Consider the following 26,900-nt stretch of genomic DNA (forward strand, 5'->3'; position numbering starts at 1 on the left):
AGGCAGTGAGGGGAGAGAACACGGTAGTGATACTACAACTCTATGTTTCCACTAGGTAAGGCAGCATGGATGAGACTTTTTTTTTTTTTTTTTTTTTTTTTGGATACCAGTACACATGAATCAAGGAAAACAATTTGGTTTGTAAAATATGAGACTATGATAAGATAAACCGTTTTTTTGGAAATAGCTTTATTGATGAACAATTTATATATGATAAAAAGTATCCACTTTCATTTGTAAAGTTTGATGAATTTCTTGACATATGTATTTACTCAAATGGCCACCATATCATTACATTCAAGGTAAAATATTTTTCTGTCACCCTAAGACGTTCCCTTGTGCCCTTCTATAGTCTATCTCTATCGTCTCTATCTAGAAGTTCAGATAAATGGGCTATACAATATGTACTACTTTTGTTAGACTTGTTTTGTTTAGCATAATGTTTTCAGCTATTTGTTGTGGTTGTTGATAGTTCAGTTCTTTTTATTGCTGGATAGCACAAATAATGTACTGGGTTTATCCATCTATCTGTTGATGCTGTTAATTCCTGTTTTGAGTTCTTACAAATAAAACTGTCTGAACACTCATGTCTAATTCTTTATGTGAACATATGTTTTCATTTCTCATTCTCAACAATTGCATACCCAAAATGCAATTGTTAAGAAACTGTCAAACCATATTCCAAAGTAATTATAACTATTTTACTGCTGCAGTCTGGCTGGACACAAAATAATCGAGCCACCACAAAAGCCTTGTAGATTCAAACAGCAACTCTTTATTCCCAAACTCTCACCGGCACTCTACACGCACGTTCTGGGGAAAAATACACCCTCCACCGGGCTCTGCGTACCAAATACCCTCTGAATCCCGTAAGAACTCAACAGGAACTCAAGGAGTGGGCACCTGAGGCAGCAGGATCCACCCTATTCCCAGCAGGATCCACCCTAAACCCAGATCCACCCTAAACCCAGATCCACCCTAAACCCGAATCCCTGAGCAAGGTCACCTTTCAAGTCAAAACTCAAAAACATTCATGCAATGTCACTGCAAATGACCTAGGTCCAAGGTAAGCCCATTTCCACAATGGAGAGTCCTCCCTCTAAGCAACATTGGGTAGGCTGACAAGGAAATTGCCATGCATCGTTCCTACTTGGCTATGGCTCTCAGCATTTTACATTTCCACCAGCAATGATAGGAGTTAAGTTGTTTTACTTGCCAATATTTGCCATCATCTCTCTTTCCAATCTTTGCAGTTTAGTAGGTATGTAGTGGCATATTGTGATTTTATTGTTTTTCTTAAAGATATTCAGCATTTTTTCATGTAATTATTGGTCATTTGTGCATCTTCTTCTATGAAGCACCTATTTAAATAATTTACTTCTTTTAAAAATTAGATTATCTTCTTATTGTTGAGTTCTTCATATATTTTTATATAAGCCACTCATCAGATATATGTATTGATCATATTTTCTTATAGTCTCTAGCTTTCCTTTTTATTTTCTTTAATGATGTTTTTATTTTGAAGAAGTTCAGGTTATCAGCTTCTATACTATGTAAAAAATTTTGCCTACTTTAAGATTGTGAAGATTTTTCTCATTTATTCCAAATGTTCTATGTTTTGCTTTTTTGTATACTGTGAATCATCTTGAGTAAATTTATGTGTACAATATGAAGTAAGGATGGATGTTCATATTTTTCCCACCAGAGGAATATTTGCTTGTTTTAGCACCGTTTTTTGAGAAGACTGTCCTTTCCTTATTGAATTGGCAACTTTATAAGAAAATTAATTGATCCTATATTTTTTATATTTTCATTTTATTCCAGAGATCCATGTGTTTAGGCTGATACCATAATCTTAATTGCTATAGTTGTATGATCACTTTTGAAATCAAGTTGTGTAAGCCTTACGAATCTGTTCTCTTTGAATATACTTTTGGCCATACTTGATGCTTTCATAGCCTTATAAACTTTCTAATTTTCTTGATTATAAAGAAAGTCCTGCTGGGATTTTGATTAAAAGTGTATTTAATGTACATGGCTATGTATTTGGGGGAGACTTGACATTTTAACATTATCCGAGTCTTCCAATTCACGAACATGGTATGTTTGCTCTTTCATTTAGGTTTTAGTTTATTTTAGCAATGGTAAAAGCAGTTATGAAATTATAGAATAGCTAATTTGTTTTAGATTGTTAAAAGAATATTTAATTAAAGTAGAATATCATGTAAATGTTGCTTGTAAGACCCTGAAACATTTGTTCTTTCAACAGGATGGATTCTTTCTTTCTTCCTCTTTTTTTTAAAGTTTTTATTATTTTTTAAAATTTATATATGACAGCAGAATGCATTACAATTCTTATTACAATTATAGAGCATAATTTTTCATATCTGGTTATATACATAGTATATTCACACCAATTCGTGTCTTCATACATGTACTTTGGATAGTAATGATCATCACATTCCACCATCTTTAATTGCCCCATGCCCCCTCCCTTCCCCCCTCTGCCCTATCTAGAGTTTGTCCCATCTGCCCTATCTAGAGTCTTCCTCTTTTTTGTTATATCTTAGGATAACCACTTTAATTTGTTTATGTATACTTCCCTCCAGTTCTTGCCTAAATATTCACATTTCTTTAATCAGAGAAATCTGAATTTGGTAGGTTTCACATTCAGAATCAGGATTTCTCCTCTTCTTAAACTCTTGGGTTACCAACTCTATTTTTTTGGGTGGTACTGGGTATTGAACCCAGGGCCTTGTGCATTCGAGGCAAACACTCTAACAACTGAGCTATACCCGCAGCCTTTGGATTATCAACTCTTAAGAATCTTACAAATCTATGGATCCTCATGATTTCAAGATATTTGAAGTCCAATCTCTTTTTTAAAATGGATTTGAGATGACATTTGTCACCTTTAAAAATTAGATAGAACTTGAATTCATCTTTTAAAGAATCTTTTCTAATTATTTGACATTACTTGTAATAATTTTCTAAGTTCTCAAACTTCATGAAGCCCGAATTACTAGATTTAATGATTTAATGTTGCATTTTATGTATATGTACTATAAATATAAATCTTTAAACATATTTATCAATGCTTAAAAAGATACTAATATCAAAGCCATCCACTCTTGTTTTAGATGCTTGAAAATGATAATCCTATAATAAATAACCCTGGTTATCTAATGTAGTGTTTTGAAAGCTACAGGGATAAATATACTTAATGGGTTATGAGTTCATTTGTGCTTTCTCACCCTTTTCTGATTTAGTCCCAGGCCTACTTTGCAAGTTATTTTTAGTATAAATATATAGCACAGTGTTTAAGTAGCTGGGTTTTGAGTCAGGCAGATGAGGGGGCCTAATTTTAGTATGTTGTCTTGAGCATCTTATCTCTTAGTTTCAGTTTATGCTTTTGTAAAATGGGGGTGATTGTTAACCTCATGGGAGCACTGTAATGATTAAGTGAAAAAGGCAGAGTGTTAAGCCCTTAATGACCCATGATAAGAAACTGGAAATTTAATGATTCTTAAAGTTTTCCATAGCAGAAACACCTTACATAGTAGTATCATCAACATACTGTGTGAATTTGATATAACCAGAATATAAGTTAGTATAGGAACAGTAGCATCAAAGACATACAAATGGGAAAGGAAAAAATTGGTTTAAATGCAAAATATTAAGTTTGGTTCCTGCCATCCGGCATCTTCCATTCTAAGGGGACATGGTAAATGAAATTACAATTCATGCAAATATACTCTATATCAATATTGATTTGAATAATCAATATTGCACATATATATTTGTATATTATCAGTCCTCTTGTTTCTTCAGGTATTATCATTCTGAGTTTCTGTGATAGTCACCTTAGCTTTTCTCTGTAGCTATCCTGCCTTCATACCCAGGTCTATTCCATAAGGTGAGCTAGCTGGCTTTCTTTCTTTCTTGATATATAACTGACATACAGTAAAATACAAAGATATTCAATCATTTGAGTTTTGATACAGAATTTTGAGAGCACAACTCAAAGAAAGATATAGAACATTTCTGTCAGTTCAGAAAGTTCCCTTGTACCCTTTCCAAACAGTTTCCCTCCCCACCAGGCAGCCATTAATTTTAAATTAGTTTAAAGTTAGTTTTGTCATGGCCTTAATATATATGGAATTGTGTAATTCCATATATATTCTTTTGTGTCAGTTAGCTTGCAGATCATGTTCCTCAATGCCCAACACCTGTTTAGAACACTCTGAGGCTTCATGGCCTTTTGAACTAAATATAAACTCTTCATCTGGGTGTTCAAGGCCAGCCACCATATGGTCCCAGCTTTCCCATTCCGCCTTAACTCCCACTACTACTCTGTATGTGTACTGCAGCCAAACAGAATGGTCTGCTTTTTCCTGAGTGCCTTTTCTCATGCCAGGTCTTCTATTTAGATCTGCCCTGTTTTCAGCTATTTATATCTTAACCATTCTTTTACTCTTTGCTGGTCATCTCAGTACTAGTTAATAACAAACTTTCCTGGTTTTTCCAATGCAGTTCTCAGCCTGTTTTTTTTTTTTTTTTTTTTAAAAACTTCATTCTATAATTGCCATCATAAACACCTCTTTTAAACAGAACAATTACTCTCAAAATTTTTTTCCAACATCATTCCCCCTCTAACACCTTTCCTCCCATTCACTGCCTCTTACCAAAACAAACAAAATAAAAGAAAACCCCCTCTGCATTTAAAAAATATCCTGTTGGCTTTATAATGGAGGGAGCATGGGTTCTGGGTTATAAGATCTAGAGTCAGATAAGGCAAGAGTCAGATTTTCTGATCTGGAATCCTTATTCTTCTAGCTATGCAATCATGGGTAGATTAATTAACTAGTGCTTTTTTTTCCTTTCTCAGTTGAAAATACAGATAGTACTATGTATGGATCTACTTTGAGTTTTAAATGCCTTAAAATGTTACTTACCTAGAAAAGGGTCAATGAATTCTTAATCATTCTTAATCTTATAATTATTATATTTGTCATTTACATTACTGCCTTATCCTTTCATTGCACTGTGTTTTTTCAAGGACTTGAGTTTACTTAGGTTAGTAACCTCCAGAATTAATATTTAACTAAGTTTTCTATTGATTCATTTGCTATATGAAAGTCTATGATGTGTTCAGGGGAGGGTATCCGTGGGTTTAGGTTTTATCCTTTACATCATTTAACAACTAAATTTCAACTCTCAGAGTGTCTTAATTAAACACAATGTCAGTATTCTCTTTATTCTGAAAAAGGTCTGAAAATGTGAGTAGAATTCATACCTTTATAATGATATCATCTTAACTTATTTCAAACTTGATATTTAAAGAGAATCTTTCTCAATATAAATAGCTGCTTCCTTGTTTATATGTTCATATTTTTGTTAGATTATCTTAAAACATGAATATTATTTTTAAAAGATTTATGGTACTTTGATATAGATCTTGTAGCTTGCTTTGCATTGTTTAGCCTCAATTTAGATGGATTAAGTGGCATTTTTTTTCCAGAAGAATTTGATAAACTTTTCTTGATTTTTAATTGGGATGAACAGAGTTATCTTCATGTAAGGAGGGATATACCTCTGAGTTTACTTTTTGTTTGTTTCTTTTAGGCTTTACACTAGTGACAGACTGAGCTGGTGCTTTCCCCCCTATTTCTTGTTTTTATATGAAATCCCTAGATCCCTGAGTCCTTGGGTCTTCATCTGATGGGAAATCATCAGCCTCACACCTGACTATAGTTTGTTTGTTTTCAGTGTTACATTGTCTTTTTCCAGCCTCTCTTATTGAGGAAGTTGGAGTCTGCGTAATACCAGCTGTGTGTAGTGTCAGAATGGAACAATAATTCAGGGATGCAGAGTAAGTCTAGCCTTTGTTTCCTGAAATTATACATTGATTCCTTTTGCCACTAGACTATTTCAAATGAATGAAAGCAACATCTTCTATTTTTAGTATTTTTTTTTGAGGGACATACTTCTTTAAAAAGCAAATAATTCATCTGCAAATTCAAATTTTATTTGTTTCATCTAATTTGCTTAAAGTAAAGAACACACATAATAGAAATTTTAACTAAGTCAATCTGTTTCATAGTTATTAGACCTTTCTCTTTATAGAAAGTTGATTATTAGGCTTTTTCATTTTTAATAAGGGAAATATCTACATTCTATCCACTGTAGCCAGCAGGAATTACTTTTTTTATGAATATTTTAAAGATTTTCTCTGACCTTTTAAAAATTTGTTCTTTTTAGCTGTACCTGACAGTAGCATGTATTTTAACATATAAGTCATACATGGAGTATATCTTCCCATTTTTTTGTGATTGTATGTGATGTGGAATTACATTGCTTTTATATTCATATATGTACATAGAAAAGTTATGTCTGATTCATTTGACTGTCTTTCCCTCTTTGACATTTTTAAGTAGATAAAACTGAGTTATGGGTTGGAGATGTAGTACCACAAAAACAATTTCTTTTCTTTCTTTCTTTCATTAATTCATTTATTTTTGACATTGGATGTACTCTAATTTTTAGCTTCAAAAATTAGCATTACTCTTGTTTGTCTGTTTTTGTTTGTTTGAAAAGAGGAAATTCTTTGTAGAATATCCAATCTCCAAATATTTCAGTAGTTCAGAATCTAATATGAATCAATAAATATTTGTTACTAATTAAAATGAAAAATCAGATGTTTGGGAATTTTTGAGAAGCAAACACAGAGTATACAGCTATTTTATAACCCATTGTAGAAGTTTCTTATGATATTAGCATTCTAAACCTGAGATACCAGAGTATATTTTTAGAGGTCCCAGGCTGACAAGTAAAATAGTACTTGATGTTTAATAGATCTCCCTGGGAATTGTTTATTACTGTTTGCAAGGTTCATTCCAAGTGTTGAGACTTGACTTTCCTGTGTTTTCTTAGAACCTCCCACTCCTGAAACACTAAAATTTCTCTTTTGCCTTTCATGCCGTTAAAACCACTTCCCTATCAGTGAGCTACTCTGCAGGCAGTCAAGTTGCTGATACAAATGGTTGGATGTGAGTCCAAATGATGCAGAGTATTTTATCAATTGTATTGTGTGAGGCCCCAAAGAGAATCATGTCTGGAATAAAGGATAACATGACATTTATCATTTATCAGTGGATTGGTTAATCTGGACAGGATATTAGTGGGTATTTTGCTCTCAGCTGACTGGACTTCTGCTTGCTGTTAAGAATTGATAGTAGGAATAAGGCTGAATACCAACTGTGCTAGGCTTTGTACTGTTTGTTTTCTGTCCAGACACTGTTTTCCATAAGTGGCATAATCATGTAAGCTGCCCTCTTTCAGAGAAGAGGACAGTTGCCTATCATTGGAGCAACCATGTATAATATTTATATACCTTTGGTTTGGCTGCCTGTTTTGGGTTAAATGTTTCACATTTGGAGGGCAAATGCTTGAATCTTTCAATCTAAACTCAGTTTCATATCCTTTCCTAGGGGTATGAGTAGGCATGATAATAATGTCAGTTTTTCTTTCTAATAGTTCAGAATAAAGACCTGTTTTATACTCTTTTTTGGGAGGTGGGTACTGGAGATTGAACTCAGGGGCACTTGACCACTGAGCCACATCCTCAGCCCTATTTTGTATTTTATTTAGAGACAGGGTCTCACTGAGTTGTTTAGCGCCTTGCTATTGCTGAGGCTGGCTTCGAACACATGATCTTCTGTCTCAACCTCTCAAGCTACTGGGATTACAGGCATGCCCCACCACTCCCAGCTGTTTTATACTCTTAATAAAATTTAACATGTCACTTCATAGTAAGTTTCCTTCTTCTAACCCAATTTAAAAGCCATTGTTGGGCCCACCATTCTTGCTCTAGGAATGTTGGCAGTAAGAGGGGAATGAGCACCTTTGCCCTGAACAGCTGCCATGGAGGTTGCATGGGTAGCTGGAGCAATTGCTTGAATCATGTTTTGTGAGGCAGATTTCCCTCAAATGTTAGTATTTTATGCTGGTGATTAGGAGAATCTGGAATTTTGAGTAGGTCCTGTGACCTTGTATTTTATATGAAAATATGAAGAATTGTATTTTTAAGTTATGCCTTTAATGCACAGTCTGACTACAAAAGCTTTCTGAGGACAGCCATTTTCAAGGTATAGAGGAAAGACTTTGTGATGCCATTTAAACTAAGAAGATACTCAAATGTAATAGATCAAAGGAGGAACAAAACAGGAGCAATGGCAAAAGACTGGCACAAGGTTCACCCTAGCCTCTAAAATCACCTACGAAGAGTAGGCAGTTTGTGTTAGTGTAAAGATAATTGCATGCTGAGATTTTGTTTTTCAAATTCTCCTACTGTGGATGGTAGAAATATATGATTTTATTCTATTTTCATAAAGCTATTAAAATAACTTACCCATTATATATTATATATTCAGCATGCTGTGTTTTACTTAAAGATTTCTTTTCCTGTTGTTTTTAAGGATCCCCAAATGCTTTTACTGATAGACAGTGCTTCTGAATGTGTGAGGGAGGGATCAAATGGGACTTAGCAATAAGGCAAATGGCATCATCTTGAATTTCATAAAATTATTTCTAGATAAAATTGAATCCAATATCTGACATGGTTTAGCTCATCTCTTCCCAACATTTAAGCTACCTACTCAATGGCAAATGGATGTCATGGAAAACAATTTACTGTGGAATGCTTTCTGAGGATATTAGTGTCAGTTTATCTAGGATCAAGAGCTACGTTTAGAACATCATTGTGCTCAGTGTGGAGATGTTGAGGTAGGTTGCATGATTAAACAGAAAGACTGGGGGAAAGGGGAAAGGGCTAGACTTTCTATTATTATATTGTTAAATGAAATATACCCAATGATTGATCGATCTCTCTCTCTCTCTCTCTCTCTCTCTTTCTCTCCCTTATTCTCTCTTTCTCTCTCTCATCTAATATAACTTTCAAAAATAATTTTCGGTAATTCACCCGGAGTCTTTGTTTCTGATGATCTTTTCAAAGCTTCCTAGGAAGACCTGTTCACATCCTGTTTCTACATTGACCTATGTAGGCCAGATTCCAGATTTAATTTTCTCTATCTCTTATATATATATTTTATATATTTACTCTTATTGCACACTGGTTGACACCTTCTAACATTTTCTTTTCTCAAGGATAGGGTAAGAGCTATTCTTTAGAACACCAAACCATGTTAATCTTTTTAGTGTATGTCCAAAGTAATATATCATGTCCTTGACACATGAGAATTCATTTTCATTATAGAAATCTCAAACAATACAAATAACAAAAAAGGAAGTGAGGAAAAAAAAAGAAGACTGAATTTTGGAGCAACACAGACTTGGGATTGAATCTTGGTTCTACCCTTTACTGGATTAGTGATCTTTGGCAACTATATAATCTTTTAATTAAGTACAATACCCAGCCTATAAAGTTGATTTATGGGTGAATGAATGTTTTAGTCAGATTTTGCATCACTGTGACCAAACTACCCAAAAAGATCAGCTTAGAGGATGAAAAGTGTATTAGGGCTCATGCTATCAATTAGTAAGTAATTGTATTTACTCCATGCATGCAAATCCCCTCTTTGGGTAGCACTTTGTACTGAGAAAATTGGTTTACAATAAGTCTGTAGGGAATGACCTTGGGTAAACTTTATTTATTTTAAATATTGGGATTTAATTTAGTGATAGTTCATTTCTTTACCAGTGGGTTTATGTGTACCTGTTTGTCACTATGAAGTGCTGATTGATGCCAGTTCCTCTAAGGAAAAACTATCATTTGCAGAATAGGTTGCTGATATATTTAGACTTTCATATTTACATTTAAAATGGCCTATGCAAAAGTGTCATTGCCCAAAGGGCTTATAGTTAACTTGAATTAATCTAATGTCTTGAAAAATATTCTTCTCTAATTTTATTTTATAGGAATTGTTCCATGGAAACACTCACACACATACACATCCCACCACCAAACCTTATCCGATTCCCCTCACTCCTTCTTTCTGTTCCCTTTACTCTATCCATCCTTTTTCTCTGGATTGATTCAAAGTTACCATTTGTAGAAGATGCTTTCTGGAATGTTAAATATTTCTCTGAGAAACAGCTCTCTGTGCTGTATCTGTCTTATGATGTGAAGGCTGCAAACATGTAGAAGAAAGCCTGAGCAATGTGTCTGCAAGGGTATTACTGATTTCCATTTAAGGAGTTTACAAATGTGTCATCCTGCAGTGCAGGATTGACTCTTTATTGCATATTCATGTTTTACGTTGAGGATAAATATAATTTTAGTAGAACACTGATTGATTTTTTTTTTTTTACTGTGAATTCTGTCTTTACTAGGGTGTTCTGCTTTTATCCTCCAGTGAAGCCTAGAAATATTTATGTACCAAGGAATCATGCTATAGACATTAAGTTAGCCAGAGTTATTACAGTAGCATGGATATTTTAAAATAATTAATATCAGCAAAGAATGAAGACTTGTAAAGCAGTTGTAAAGACGGTCGTATGAATACTTTTAAAGAATTATTAACAGAGGACAAAGATCCACAAAGTGGTTGCTACTGGGAACAGTTATTTGATTGGAATGTTTCCTCTTTTCCATGTGTTTTCCTGTATGTTGTTTCTCATTGTATTATTGCTTTTGACATGTATCTTCTTCAATATTCATATATTAAATCACTTTTCTTTACATGAATGCTTCTTTCTGCATATATTTACTACTGCTTTCCCAAAATAGTTGTGTGAACTATTTTAATAAAGCATATTTTGTTTTGAAGAAAAATAAAGTCCTTTTTCCTAAACCGCATACCCAAACTTCTGGTAGACTGAATAATGGTCCCTGTCTTAGTCTGTTTTCTGCTGCTATAACAGAGTACCATAGACTGAGTAAATAAAAAGCATTCAAAGTTTATTCTGCTCATGGTTCTGAAGTCTGGGAAGTTCAAGACTAAGGATCCACATTCTGGGGAGAGCTTTCATGCTGTGTCTCCCCATGGAAGAAGGTAGAAGGCATGGGGACAATGAGTACTGGAGACAGAGAGAGGATGGTGCCAGCTTATGACTTTGGTAGGGCACTCACACAGTAACTCCCACGATAGGGTGATAATGACATTAATCCATTCATGAGGACAGAGCCCCCAAGACCTGATCATCTCTTAAAGATCCTTCTCTCAACAGTTACAATGGCTATAAATTTCAACATGAATTTTGGAGGGGATGTTCAAATCTTACCATCCCCCCATAGATCCGTTTCTTAATTACTGGAACCTATGGATATGTGCACTGAATGACAGGGAAATTAAAATACAAACCAGATGGCATTAAGGTTACTAATGGACCTACCTTAAAACAAAGCTAATCATGGATCATTCAGGTGGGCTTCATATAATCACAAGGGTTTTTAAGTGTGGAAGAGGAAGATATAAGAAGGAGTCAGAGTAATATATGAGACCTCAACCTGCCTTTTCTGACTTTGAAGACAGAAGAAAAGGGTTACCAGCCCAGGGATATTGGTGACCTTATATAACATTCCAGAAATATACTTGCATAATAAATACCCACATATATTTTTCCCCTTTTAATTTTACCTAAATGAGAGTTTACAACCTATACTTTTATATTTCTTATGTTTGTTGTTTTAGTCATGTGTTTAAAAAAAGATGTAGAGGTCACCATTGAAGTCAGGTACAGTGGCATAGGCCTATGATCCTAGTTACTCTAGAGGCTGAGGGAACAAATCACAAATTCCAGGTCAGCTTCAGGAATTTAGCAAGATCCTATCTCAAAATTTAAAAATGGGCTGGGGTGCAGTTCAGTGTGCAAGCCCAAGGCCTTGGGTTCAGTTCCCAATATGATAAAAAGAAAAAAACCCCTAAACCCCCCAAATGCAAAGAATGCTATTTAGATTAATTGTGTTCCTTTTTTTTAAATGGCTTCCTTTACGTGACTGTACCATAATTTAAATAGTGCTCTGTTGATGGACGATTAGTTTGTTTTCAGTTTGTGAATATATATAAATATATTTGCATACATGGAATTGATAGATCAGTTTATGAATTTAGAATTTTGGTGAATATTGCTAAATTATTCTCCAAAGTAGTCCTTTAGTTTACACCGTGCCACTTCCCCAGCCTCATGCTTCTTAGATAGATGCAGTTGGGCCTCTCTGCCCCCATAGACTGTTGGCTTCTCCTTCCCCAGCACACTCCTCATTGGCTCACCTTGACACTGATTTTTGGGGAGGAGTCCCCTGGATTCTGGTGTCAAGATGTGGGACTGATTAATTGGAACATGGTAAAGATAGCTGAGGTCATTCCCTACCCTAATGACTAAATTGTAACTTGATTCTTAATTAAAATGAAAAGGAAAGTAAGTATAAAACACCAGTAGAGAGATTGTGAAGAATTTCTCTCTATTTCCAATTAAATATTACAGGTGCTGTAGCACAGGCCTGTAATTCTAGCAGCTTGAGAGGCTGAGGCAGGAGGCCCTTAAGTTCAAAGCCAGCCTTAGCAATTTAGCAAGGCTCTAAGCAACTTATTGATAACCTTCTCTCAAAAAATTTAAAGCGGGGCTGGGGATGTGGCTTAAGCGGTAGCGCGCTCGCCTGGCATGCCTGTGGCCTGGGTTCGATCCTCAGCACCACATACAAAGATGTTGTGTCCGCAGAAAACTAAAAAATAAATATTAAAATTCTCTCTCTCTCTCTATCTATCTTTTAAAAAAATTAAAGGGCTGGGGATGTGGTTCAGTGGCTGAGTGCCCCCGGGTTCAATTCCTGGTACCATAAATAAATGAACAAATAGCCAAACATTGTGGCAGAAGGGATTCATCAATTGTCCAGCTAATCTGGATCTCAGAAACCTTATGGTTTCTTTGGCGGTGCTGTATGTACACAGTACTCTGCCATGTCCTGGAGTCTGGTTTCTGTGGGACATCAGTGCAGTCATATTGAAGGGGAGGGGGAACCTTGTGACATCCAACCTTGTGTTTGACCCTATTTGGGATAGAGATGGACATTGAAACACAGTATTTAACTAGTGTGCATGGAGTTTTTTTTTTTTTTTTTAAACTTGTGACTTGTCTCTTAAAAGGGGCACAAGACTTAGGCATATCTTCATTTTAATAATAAAGGAGGTAATATTCTTACAAACAGGAAAAACCATGTAGTATTTTTGGGGTCCTTGAGTTCTTTATAGGACATTTTCCTCCAAGAGTCTTTGATAAAACATTGTTATCATTAATGTATGACAATGACTGTTATACCTCACTTCCAACAAACATGCTTTAAAATGGCAATTCTCCCATTTTATAACTATGTCATGTTAGGATGATAATTTACCTACAAAATGAAGCTAATTGTATGCAGCAAGCATGATAGAATTTTATAATTGTAATCTTTTTTTTAGATTGAGGATTGAAGATAACTTCTTATTTTTTAAAAAATACTTTTAGTTGTAGATGGCACAGTACCTTTAATTTTTATTTTACTTTTTTTTTAGTTATAGGTGGATACAATATCTTTATTTTATTTTTATGTGGTATTGATGATTGAACCCAGTGCCTCATGCATGGTACTGCTCTACATCTGAGCCACAACCCTGGCCCCCTTTATTTTATTAATTTATATTTATATGGTGCTGAGGATGGAGCCTCACACATGCTAGGCAAGTGCTCTACCACTGAGCTACAACTCCAACCCCAATAACTTCTTATTTTAACTTGTTTCTTTAATTAGACATGAGGTTGAACACATATTTTATTAGACATATTTAGCAATGTGTAATATTGGTTTACAGTTTTATTTTAAAATTGTTTTTTTTACTGATGACAGAAACTTACTTTATATTTTGAAGATTAATCTTTTTTGCTGTCATATGTTTTGTAAATAAATTATTACAATTTGTCATTTGTCTTTATGGTATTTTTCTCTCCTGAAGGCATTTACTTTAGCATTTATATAGTCAGAATTATAAATTTTTGTGTATGGCTATTGTTTTGTGTCTTGTTGTCAAAGGCCTTCCCCTCTCCAAATTAAATATATATATATAAACCTCCCGTATTTCTTCCCTAGTATTTCTATACTTTTTTAAACTTTGGAATCTTTAATCCAATAATGGACTTTTCTTTCTTTTTTTTTAGGGAAAAATTCATGCATTAAAGGTTTAAATGAGATTGGCATAATCTATAGGGTCTTATGTAACATAATATATTTTTGGCTTAGTAGTTCTACTCTTTTAAAATTTGTTCATCATGATGGTAACTAGTAAGTAATTCTTGTTTTATTTTTGAAGTTTTCAATATAACTGTTTAGCGGTAGGAAAAATAATGTTTTGAACCACCACTTCAACACACAATTTACCCTTTTGTTTTATTAGAGTTAGTGTTGGAATGGGAGTGTAGCTCAGTGATAGAGCACTTGCCTTTCATGTGCAAAGACCTGGGGTCAACCCCCAGTACTGGCAAAAAAAAAAAAAAAAAAAAAAAGAATTAAGAATTAGTGTAGTAGTTTAAAAAGAATTAAATAGAGATTCAAGATTGAGTTTTCATTGACTCCTCACAAAACACATGCTATTTATAATCTTTGGAACCCCTTCCTATTTTCTGGTTCTCTACTTTCTCCTATCTGATTATACAGTTTAGAGGAGGAAAATGTATTCAGTCTTAGTGATTTTTTAATTTTAACTTCATCTCCCAGTGGAAGAATAAAGACAAGTTATTTCTGGTTTATAGTCTTGGAGTTGTTGTTTGAAATTGGTGTCGATATAAACAATGACTAAGGAAGCAAGCATTTGTGTGTGTTTCTGGGACATATGTGTCTGTTCCTTTTCAGTTTTTCCATTGTAGCCTAACAGAATTTTATTCTGTTATTTGAAGAAGTCATATGTTTGAGACAAATTTAATTTTCAGGTCAAGGAATATTTATTACTTCTGTGATGACTCCTTACATGCCCAAGTCTACAGGACTTCTCAGAAGATGGCAGTACTTGTTATACTCTTAACTGCCTTCAACTGATTAAGTCTTTCATGAGTGAAATGTAAAGGGAGCCTGATCTTCTCTCCCAACTTGAGGAAGTGATTTTCTACACCTTTTTTTTTATACTTTTATTTATTTATTTTTATGTGGTGCTGAGGACTGAATCTAGTGCCTCACACATGCAAGGCAAGTGCTCTACCAATGAGCCCCAACCCAGCCCCATTATTTAGTTTTCAATATATTGTTCTTTCATAGTACATAGCCCTGGGATGGTACTTACCTCTTCCCTTTCCTTCTCTCTCAGATGTCTTTTTTTCCCCCTTAGATTTATAAAGTAGAGAAAAAAAAATTGTTGGGTTTTGATTTACATATCTGATGAAGTGATTCATTTTGGTGAAAGAGAGAGCGAGGTGGATGAAAGAGAAGGAGAGAGAAGGATTTATTTTTCTAATAAAACAAATTTGATAATATCACTAATTTGCTTAAAAAACTGATAAAATCAGGACAGTTGAGAGTTTAACATGTATCAGGCACCATCTACATGCTTTGTATAGTTAATTCAGTTAACCCTTAATGTAGGTTTTATTATTTCATACCAGAGAAAATGAATTCAGGAGTTTTAAAAGAAGTATCTAAGGTCACAGAACTGTGTCAGTGCTAGAGTCAAACCTAGGACTTCCTGCTTCAGAGTTAATGTTTATTTACTCATCTAGACTTGCCCCTCTAGGTGCCATGTATGTGCAGGCATCTTCTGAATTTATGTCTCTAGTTTAGACATGCCTGGTCTACTCCAGTCCTCTCCTGTCAACCTCAGACCTGCTCATCCAGTGGTCTAGTGGACATCTCCACTTGGATGGCCCATAAATACAACAAGTTGAACAAATCTCTAAACTGATTGCTGATACCTCCCCCACCCACTACTTAAAAGTCAATTCCTTTTGAGGCGTGCACTACTTTATCCTTTTGGTTACTCAGGCTAGAATTCTTGAAGTCTTCCACGACTCCTTCAGTTCTTACACTTCATGTTCACTGTGTCAAGAAGTCTTGTTGGCTTTACCTGCAAAATATATCACCAATGCCTCTGCCATTGCTCCCTGAAGCCTCCGTTGCCTGATTTACCAACAATCTATTCGTCAACCAGAGAACCTTCTCACATTCCCACACTCTTCTTACTTGAATTCTCTAATAGCTTTCCTAAAGGACCTGGCCCTGTTTCCTCTCTGATCTTACTCCCATTATATTTCTTCTTTCTAAACTGCTCTGGCCACAAGCCTTCTTGCCATTCTGAACACAGAAGGCACCCTGCTGCCTTAGGATCTTTGCACTTCTTTCTTCCTCTTCCTGGAATGTTCTCAATCCATATCTGCAAATCTCACTCCCTCATTTCCTTCAAGTCTTTGAGCAAATGGTACATTTTATGTGAGGCCTCCCCTGATCACCCTGCTCATTGGCACTCTTCATCTCTCTTGTTGAATTTCCCCTGCCCAATCTATCACCTTCTAAGAGAATGTATAATTTATTTATTAACATGGCTTGTCTGTGTTCCCTGCCTTTTACCCACTCACCTTCAACCTAAATTTCCTTAAGGTTAGAGATTTTTGTTTGCCTGGCTCACTCTTGTATGCATAGCACTTATGCCAAGACCTGGCACATTGTTGCTGACCAGTAAAAGCCGTGGAATGAATAAGTTTATTCACCTACAGGTATCAGTCTGTGTGCTAAAAGTGAGAGATGTAGGGACCATCCACTGCTTTCAAGTTTTCAAAGAAAATCTAGTTGCAGAGAAGTTCTAACTAACTCCCAGTGATGAAAGGAACCAGCATGTGTTGAGCAGTTGCATGCGTTCATTTACTATTATGCATTCCATTATTCAGCCCCCTGAGGAATAAGTTGTCTGTGTTTTGCAGATGAGGAAACCGATTCGGGGAGATTTTGCACCTTGCTGAAAGCTACCCTTATGTAAGTGGCATAAGGAATAGTCAAACTTGTATCAGTCACTGCTTTTTAACCATCCTTTGCTTACTGCTCTGCTATCAGCTCCCTATTGCCTTACCTGGAGGGGTATACCCCTTTCCTCATAATGGCATTCAAGACCCTTCCCAATCTACAGTCTGTTTGGTGAGCCTTATTTTTCCTCTCCTCTGCAGTACTGCCAACTCCAGCTCTTTCTTTAGTCTTGCTTGTCACCCAAAAGGCCATATGCTTGCAGTTTCACACCTCTGTAAAGTGTTTTTCCTCTAACTGAAATGCTTTTTCTTCCCCTTTTTGCCTAGGGAATCCATGCTTCTCCTTTGGTCCCATGTGTTGTTACTTTTGTGAAGCCTTTCTTAGTCTTTCTTGGGAACATGGTTGATCATTGCGCACTGCTTCCCAAAGTGCTTCCCAAAGTGCCGCCTGTCATCCCAAGTGCTGTGTTTGAGTTACTCTACCAGAACTGGGACTTCTGTTCTTCTTCCTTGCTTTATCAATGCCTAGAACAGGACCTACAGTATATCACACACTAAGCAAACATTTCTTGACTTACTGACTTAATGGTGATTTGAACTATAATGGTAATGGAAATTCCTATGGACTTCAAATTTGAAAATGAAAGAATGAGTAGTATTATCTGAGAAAAGTCCAGTTGAAACCTAAGAAATGCTCTGTGGATGAAGCACTCTTTCAAGTATTTATTGCTATAGAGTATTTATTAAATGCATAGATTTAATGGGTTTAAAACCTTGCCCTGCTACCTTCTTGAGGTTTAGCTTTGCCAGGTTACTTATCTCCCTGAGCCTCTTCTTTATCTAGGAAATAGAGAAAAACTTTGGTACCGACCTAACAGAGTTGCCATGAGGATATAATGACAACGTGCACAAAACATATTAAACACAAACTAAATATGTCATTACAACAAAGTTCCCTTTGTACTCTGTGGTGTAGAGCTAAATTGCATTTGATAAATAGAATTAAAAAAAAGAAATTAAGCATGCCATTTGTTTTTGTGTTTCCTTGTTGGTTTCCTTTAGAATGATTTGTTACTCATCTCCACCCCCCTCCCCACCAATGGAGCCTTGTCTTTGGTGACAAGTTGAAATTTTTAAACATATAAATGAATAGTGTTTAGAAATGGTTATTACTGCAGTGAAACTTGGAATCTGAGAGTTATATGTTTTATCAGAACAATTTGATTATAAGTACTGACAATCTTAATGTTTATGACATGGGATAGGGAAGTGAAGCATTTGATTGCACTGAGTCTCACCTTCAACTGTCTTCAAGTCCCTGTTATAGTGTCCTTGTGGCAGAATTATGTTTAGAGAATCCTTGAGGAAAATTTTAAACCATGTGCATGTCCAGTTGCAATACAATTTTACTGACTTAGTGTCTGGAGTTTGTACTCTGTAGGTTGTCAGAAAACTACCTAGGCTGGCAATAATTAAAGGATCTGGATTAGATACATGTAATATGAAGCCTGTGACATCTGAGGGCCGTTTAGCTAGCTTAATAACAGGTATTGGAGACTGGGCATATTTTTCCTGGTTACAAATCTTCATGTCAAATTTTTATTCTGGAAACTGGTCTGAGAAGGCACACTAAGAGATCATTTGCAGAAGTAAACAATTATTTAAGAAAACCACTTGGAAGTCAGGGATTTATTTTCTCTGTCTTGCTCTTATTATCATACATTATAGTAAAAATATCACAAATTACAGATGAAACAAAATATACTTCCATTCATTAAACATACGTGTTTAGCTTTTAAAGAAACAGTAGTGAAAAAGATGGAAATTGTCCTCTTGGAGCTTATAGTTTAATGGATAAAGCAGACAGCAAAAAACAAACAAACAACAACAACCCCCTCCCCCCCCAAATAAAAACAAACAAACAAACAAAAAAACACACGTATTTACCAAGCAGGGAACAAAGATCAAGGATAAGTTATCTCTTAACACTGTTAAGGAGGACAGAGAAAGCCTTTCTGATAACCTGAGAGTTAGGTGCAGGATTCCAGGAAGGCCGCCTGGTGAGGGAGAATGTTGGCAGGGGCTCAGCCAGTGCAGAGGCTCTGAAGTGGGGAAGGGCTTGGCTGTGGCTCCTTCAGAAAGGGGAACAGCACTGCAAATGGTGAGCAAGGCTGGAAAGCAGGCCAGGGCCAGATCACGCAGGGGAGGGGTTCACCTCCATGGCATGGAATTTGGATTTTATTCTGAAGTAGTGAGTCACTATAGGGTTCTGAAACTCAATTAGGTCCAGTGTTTATAATGTATGAAAAGTGGGTTAGAAGTATAGAGCAGGAATGGAACCTGGAGATCAGCTGGGAGGATCTTGGCAAGATGAGAAGTGATGGTGGCTTGGACTGGGTGTTTGGGTGCACACGGAGGGAAGAGGATGAGTTCAGGATGTATTTGGTAGTAGAACTGGCAGAGCTTGTTGGGTTGGATGTGGGGAGGGAGGAAGACAGATAAATGAGGGATGACTGCCAAGTTTCTAGCTTGAGGAACTGGGTGGGTGGGAGTCCCATTAACCGACATAGGGAATTATCTGAAGCAGATAGAGAATGACATACAATAAAGGCCAAAGGAAGTTTGGAGGTTGGCAGCCCTGAGCAGAGTCTAGCCACCCACATGTTTTAATTCCTATTCTCTTGCTTTTTACCAAAATAAAAGCTTTTCATTTGCTGCAGACTCTTTGAACACAGTGCAGTCTCTGTGTCTTCAATAATGTATGCAGTATTCTCAAGCAAAAGTGTTAGTGTCCAAGGCCTTATGATTCTAATCTGGTTTCTCAGAATATTTCATAGGAAAGTTTTTTTTTTTTTTTTAAAAACACCTCTGTCATTTATTACTATGGTACAATTTCAAGGGCCATAATTAATTTACATCAGGGTCAGTCTCTTTCTTGAAGTTGTGTAATTTAGCTAGAAAGGTTATCTTTGCTCCAGGACCTGTTCTACCAACACCTGCAGCTTATTTATAGGAAACTAAACAGATTGATTGATGTGTTTTGGTTTCAGCTGATTTTTTCCCCATACGAACAACCATAAAGGACTTTGAAGGTTCCGCATTGCAACTTTCAGCCTAACATTGGCAGTTACTTCTTGAAGAGAGAGATTATTCTCATTAGATCTTATTTTTTTAAAATAACACATTGTTTTTAGTTATGAATAAAGTATCTTTATGGTAGACAAATTAGAAAGAAAGATATACAACCCCTTGTAATCCTAATACCAAGAAGTAATCTTTTCTTCTAGTTTTTAAAAAAATCTACTGTTATGCTTTTTATTTGATATGCGATTTTATAGCTTCAATTTGTTTTCTTAATATTTTGTTTGTGACTCTTTCCCATATCTTTTTGACTCATATTCAAAGTCAGCATTTTAAGTGACCATGTAATATTCCATGACATGGAGTACTTAGTTATTCCTGTTGTTGAACATTTAAGTTATTTTCTGTTCCTTGTAAAGAAATTTTAATTTCTATTTATTTATTAAATACATGACAATAGTGGAATGCATTACAATCCTTATTGCACATATACAGAACAATTTTTTGTAACTCTGTATATAAAGTATGTTTAAGGGGAAAATCGGACTTTTTGTTTTTTTAACAGAGCACAGTGTTTTAATAAAAGCAACTAAATCTTCTAATCAAACCAGAACAATTGGCAAAGCCACTGTTTTCCCTAGACAGCTTTAGAAGAATGATTTGGTCATCAGAACAACTGCAGCAAGGAACATAGTCTCCTGGCAAGCAATTTCTGAACTTTTACCTCCTATAGTGCTTTCATGCTCCAAGAGATACCAAAGACAAACATGGACCCCCCCTGCTAGAGCCCTCAGCACTGTCACTTGTGGGAATCTTTGCCTTAGTCCTTTGAAACTTTTAAGTATTTTCATTTGTTGCTAGCACCTCTGGCCCTTGCCTTGTAGCACCAACTAGAATTAGGGAGAGACAGGCATAATTCTCTTACCATAGTTTTGGGCTTCCAAGTCTGCAGTGCTTTATCTCAGCTAAATCCTCCACTGTAGCAATCCCTCAAGTTTCACCTCCTTCTAGCTATCTATTCAGTCAACAACTGTTCATTGAGCAGCTTCCAAGTTACAGCAACTAGCTAGATGGTGAGGATATAATGGTGAGTCAGGTGCAGCTGCCCTCATAGTTTCGGGTTAAAGGAAAATAATTACATGAAAAGGAAGAGAGCTTATTACTTATGATTAGAGAGAGTGATGATGTACCAAAGTGAAGTTGTAGATAGCTTCAATCATCACTAGCTTTCCCACACACTCTGAGCACCCTCTACATATTTTAAGACTTGTGTATAACACTGCCTTGGGGATTATCTTCATCTTGAAGCTCTAAAAAGAAAGGCAAAAGAACAGAGTGAAGTGCAGGCCTGCTCAGTAGGGCTGTGTCTCTCCATTGGCTCCTTCTTTTCTTGGAATTGTCAGGCTTGTCCTCAGCTTCTGCAGTGCAGGTGCATTATAATCCTAGCCCACTGCTCCGCCTGAGACAGGATGTGTACCATTTGCCAAAGGTAGAGGTGAGTGGAGCTGGGCTGTCAGTCCACCCAACTGACATTTATTCTTCTTGTGTTTCCCTCTTCATCTTAAAGGAACACCACTAACACAGAATATAAGTGAATTTAGTTTTACCTGGCTATTCCTTTATACACGTGCAGTCTACTATAAATGTGCTGTGTTCCAGATGTAGGCCAGGGTAGCATGTTGTGGTTTTGGTTTCAATTGGTTCCTTTGGTAATTTGGTAAATATGTCTTCAAGGATAACCAAAATAGTTATGCCTACTGTGTTTTTATGTGAACATTTCCCCGGTATACTAGTTCTTAAAAACAAACAAACAACAAAACCATCCAGTATTTCTGATGAATGTTTCTTATAAAACTCTGCTGAACATTTCAGGAGACTACAGCAGACAAATACATTTGGATTTTAGCAATACAACCATTTCATGTATTTCTATGTAAAAATGAATAAATTTGGGCTAGATATAAGGACAAGGAGATGAATTAGGAATATTAGTTATTATGTTTAGTTATGATGTAGCACAGGAAACCCAGACCTGCATTCATTGGTCTGGAGTTAACCTTTTTACTTCATTTCTTATTAATTTCATATTAATGACATGGCCTTGGGCATTTTATTTATTTATTTATTTATTTTGGTGATGGTGATCGAACCCAGGACCTTGTGCATGCAAGGCAAGCACTCTAACAACTGAGCTATATCCCCAGCCTGCCTTGGATTGTAATTATGAATAATAGTAAGTAATAGTAAAATATTTTTGTTCAATTACTAAAAAGTAATTCACTACATTAAGGAATAATTTTATGGGGGATTCTATCCTAAGAATTGAACCCAGGTCCTTTTACATGCTAGGTAAATGCTGTAGCACTGAGCTAAATCCATTGCCCTTTAAAATTTTTATTTTGAGATGGCCTCTTCCTTGAACTTGAGATCTTCCTGCTTCAGCTTCCAGATTAGCTGGGATTTCAGGAATGTACCAACATGCCTGTCTCAAAGGAGAAATTTAATTGATTTAATGCTCTGTGAAACATAGGTACTGTGGTTATTCCTAATTTGTATTTGAAGAAACTAAGATAAAGAGAAATTGAGTGAGTAATCCCAGATCACCCCGTTTGTCTTTGTTGGATCCAGAATTTGCTCTATTGTTGTGACCAGGGGCCTATGCCCTAGTCACTTCACTGCACTTAGCCTTTCTAGGTCCCAATTTGCTTGGGAATTTATTTATTCATAAAATATTAGGTGTATTTTCTATGACTGTATTTGGGTAAGTTCTGTGTCTTCTCATTTCTGATCTTCTTCCTTCTATTTAAATTGGAGCAGGACTTTTTATCCCAGCTAAATGAATCAGGTGAGAAGGGAAAATTAAAATGGTTGTAACCAGGTGAAAAAAGATTTCCATGCATTACTGATGAATATGCTTCTTGCTCAGAGTTATGAGTGTTACGTGAAATTAAATGAGGTAAAATAGAATAAAGTGTAAGTTGAAAGTACTTTTTGTATACAAAGAATGTTCTACCTCAGGGTCATCTCCCTGGAGGAGGGTTTTGGTGACATATTATAAGGTACTGTGATCTTGCCCTCAGTGTCTGAAATGAAGAAAAAGAGGGATCTTATCTACTTTTAGATGATCTAAAGCTGTAGATTTACTTTCCATTGACTCTTTCATATATATATGTATTGCTTTCTTTTTTTTAGTTGTTGGTGGACATTTATTTTATTTATTTGTATGGGGTGCTGAGAATCGAACCCAGGGCCTCACACATGCTAGGCAAGCATGCTTCCACTGAGCTACAACTCCAGCCCTCCATTGATTCTTTGTATTTTCTTTTCTCTAATGATTTGAAAGGTAGAGACTTTAAAATGTAATTATTTCAAAGTATAACTGATTTAAATATTTTAATAAACATTCTTAAAGCTGTATTTCACTACTTAATTTATCTTACTATACTTATATATTCAAAGAGAATAATTTCACTCATTTTCCTAAAGTTAAAAAAATGACACATAATTGAACATATTTATGGCGTACAGTGTGGTGTTTTAATACATGTATATAGTGTATAATGATCAAATCACTGTAATTGATGTGTTTATCACCTTAAACATTTATCATTTATCTATGCTGGGAACACTCAAAATCCTTTCTACTAGCTATTTTGAAATATACAATTAACTGCTGCCGACCATTGTTACTCTACTCTGCTTCTAAGAACATTAGAAGTTATTCCTGTCCAGCTGCTCCAGTATATCCATGAACCATGCTCTCTCGTCTTTCCAGCCTCAAGTAGCCACTATTCTACTTGCTATTTCTATGAGATCAACTTTTTATCATTCACATGTGAGAACATGCAGTCTTTCTGTGCCTAACTTATTTCACTTAACATGATGTCCTCCAGTTCCATCCATTTCCTGAAAATGACAGGTTTTCATTTCATGGCAAGAATAATACACTGTGTGTATATATATACTACATTTCTTTTCTATCCATCTGTTGATGAACACCTAAATTGATTCAACATCTTGGCTGTAGTAAATAGTGATTCAGTAAACATGGGAGTGCAGAGGTCTCTTCAACATACTTATTTCATTTCCTTTGTATATATACTCAGCAGTGGGATTGCTGGGTCATATGGTAGTTCTATTTCTTATTTTTTGAGCCAACTCCATACTGTTTTCTATGACTGTATTAATTTACATTTCCACCAGTGGTGTAGGAGAGCTCCCTTTTCTCTACATTCTCTCCATCATTTTTTTTTTCTTTTTAATAATAGCCATTCTGACTGGGGTGAGATGATATCTCATTGTGGTTTTGATTTGCATTTCTCCTATTATAAGTGATGCTGATCATTTTTTCATGTACTTTGGCCATTTGTATATCTTCTTTTGAGAGATGTATATTCAAATAATTTGCCCATTTTAAAATCAGATTATGGATTTAGTTTTTGCTATTGAGTTTCTTATATATTCTGAATATTAATCCTTGTCCGATTAGTAGTTTGCAGATATTTTCTCCCATTCTTTAGAATCTCTCTTTATTTTGTTGATTGTTTTCTTTGCTCTATAGGAGCTTTTGAGTTTGACATAATCTGATTTGTTAGTTTTTGCTTTTGTTGCCTATATTTTTGGGGGTCATATCAAAAAATCTTTTCCCAGACCAATGTCCTATTGTGTTTCCCTGATGTTATTTTCTAGTAATTTCATAGTTTCAGATCTTACATTTACCTCTTTGATCCATTTTGTTAATTTTTGAATAGAGTGATAAATGGGGATCTAGTTCATTCTTTAGCATATAAATATATAATTTTTTCAGCACCATTTATTGAAGAGATTTTCTGTTCTCTAATGTATGCTTTGGTGTTTTTGCAAAAATAAGTTTACTATAAATATGTGGATTTCTTTCTGGCCTCTTTTCTATTTCTTTGGTCTATGTGTTTTCTTTTATGCCAGTTCCATGTTGTATGGTTGCTGCTAGTATGTTTTGAAGTCAGGTAATATAATATCCCCAGCTTTGTGCTTTTTGCTCAAGACTGCTTAAGGTATTTGGGGTATTTTGTTATTCCATGTGAATTTTATGATTGTTTTTTTCTATTTCTGTGAAAAAATAACTTTGGTATCTTTTTGGGGGGGGGCCACTGGGGATTGAACTAAGGGCACTCAGCCCTATTTTGTATTTTATTTAGAGAAAGGTTCTCACTGAATTGCTTAGTATCTCACTTTTGCTGAGGCTGGCTTTGAACTCCTGCCTCAGCCTCCCTGAGATTATGAGTGTGCACCAGCACGCTTGGCTCATTGGTACCTTAATAGGGATTGTATTAAATTTGTAGATTGGTTTGTGCAGTATGGACATTTTAACAATATTAATCTTCCAATTCATAAACATGAGATGCCTTCTTATTTTTTTGTGTGTTTTCTTCAATATCTTTTACCAGTGTTTTAACAGTTTTTAAAGTTTTTTGTTTTATAGTTTTATTATAAATATCTTTCACTCTCTTTTTTTTAAGATAGATACAATGTCTTTACTTTATTTACTTTTATGTGGTGCTAAGGATCGAACCCAGGGCCTCACGTGTGTGAGGCAAGTGCTCTACCACTGAGCTATAACCCCAGCCCCTCTTTTACTTTCTTAAAATAATCCCTATTATAAATGGAATTGTTTTATTGATTTCTTTTTTATTTAGTTCATTATTAGTATGTAAAAATCCTAGTAATTTTTATATATTAATATTGTATCCTTCTATTTAACTGAAATTTATCAGTTCTAACAGGTTTTTTAGTGGAGTCTTTAGGTTATTCTAAATGTAAGATCATGCTGAGCTGGGTGGGGTCGGAGCTCAGTGGTAGAGAGCTTGCCTAGCATGTACAAGGTTTGAGATTCGTTCTGTGCACACACACACAAACACACACACAATTATATTGTTTGATTTTCCCCTTTCTAATTTATATGGCCTTTATTTCTTTTTCTCTTTTGCAGTACTAGGAACTGAATACAGGGGTACTCTATCACTGAACTATGTCCCCTATCCTTTTTATTTTTTATTATGAGATGGGGTCTCACCAAGTTGCCAAGGCCAGCCTTGAACTTGCCATCCTCCTTCCTCAACCTCCTGAGCTGCTGGGATTGCAGACACGCACCACCGTGCCCAGCTGGCTGAAGTTTATTTCTTTCTGTTGTCTGATTGTTCTGGTGTAGACTTCATCTATTTGTTTTTAATATGCTCCAAAGTGACTTTCTTTTACCTATGTGAGTAATAGCAGGCTTAGGATAAAATTAAATTTATTATTCCTTAGGTTAGGAGTGTTTTTTTCTGTTATGTTGCTTTCCACACAGTGTTCAACCTTATGTTTTGGATATGGTTGATGCTCTTTCCATGTTATTAATATGATATTAATTTTCAAAAATTAATAAGTAAGCCTCCTGAGTTATATAATATTTATTTCCATGCTATGAGTTAGGTCTTTTACCAATAACAGATTGTTTGATTGAGTTAAGTATTACTATGTTGATAGTTTGGATATGAGGTGACCTCCCAAAGCTCCTATGTTAATGAAGCATATTCGGATGTAGAATGATTAGGTTATTGGAACTGTAATTAACCAGTCCATTCTAATTTGAATGGACTAATTGTAGTAAATGTGGGCAGATGGGGCATGATTGGAGGACTGCTGGCAGGTGGCCTACTCTTAGGGATTGTATTTTGTGCTCCTGACTCCTCCTCCTCTCTCTTTGTTTCCTGGTCATCAAGAAGTATACCCTCTGCTGTACCCTTCCATCATCGTGTTCTGCCTCACTGCAGGCTCAAAGTGATAAAGTTGTTCAACCATGGACTGAACTTCTGAAACCATGAACCCAAAGTAAACTTTACTCTTTTAAGTTGGTCTTCTCAGGTATT

The 26,900-nt window shown here is 35.6% G+C and overlaps 1 protein-coding gene and 1 non-coding gene across 11 annotated transcripts in view; one reads left to right on the top strand and one right to left on the bottom strand.

The window, feature by feature from the left end:
- Nucleotides 1-26,900, top strand: part of St7 (suppression of tumorigenicity 7) — a 259,768-nt gene that overhangs the window by 64,886 nt on the left and 167,982 nt on the right. The window contains exon 1 of one of the 10 annotated variants that reach the window (XM_026410561.2): nt 16,918-16,945. The exons of the other annotated variants lie outside the window; for them this stretch is intronic. The gene's annotated coding sequence lies outside the window, so the exon portion shown is untranslated. Of the gene's footprint in view, nt 1-16,917; nt 16,946-26,900 lie in introns of those variants that run through there. 10 annotated transcript variants of the gene reach the window in all.
- Nucleotides 2,726-2,797, bottom strand: Trnas-cga (transfer RNA serine (anticodon CGA)). Its single transcript has one exon. It is a non-coding gene; the product is annotated as a tRNA-Ser (tRNA).

Source organism: Urocitellus parryii, chromosome 3 (assembly GCF_045843805.1).
Source record: "Urocitellus parryii isolate mUroPar1 chromosome 3, mUroPar1.hap1, whole genome shotgun sequence".
In the NCBI taxonomy this organism is placed as follows: Eukaryota; Metazoa; Chordata; class Mammalia; order Rodentia; family Sciuridae; genus Urocitellus; species Urocitellus parryii.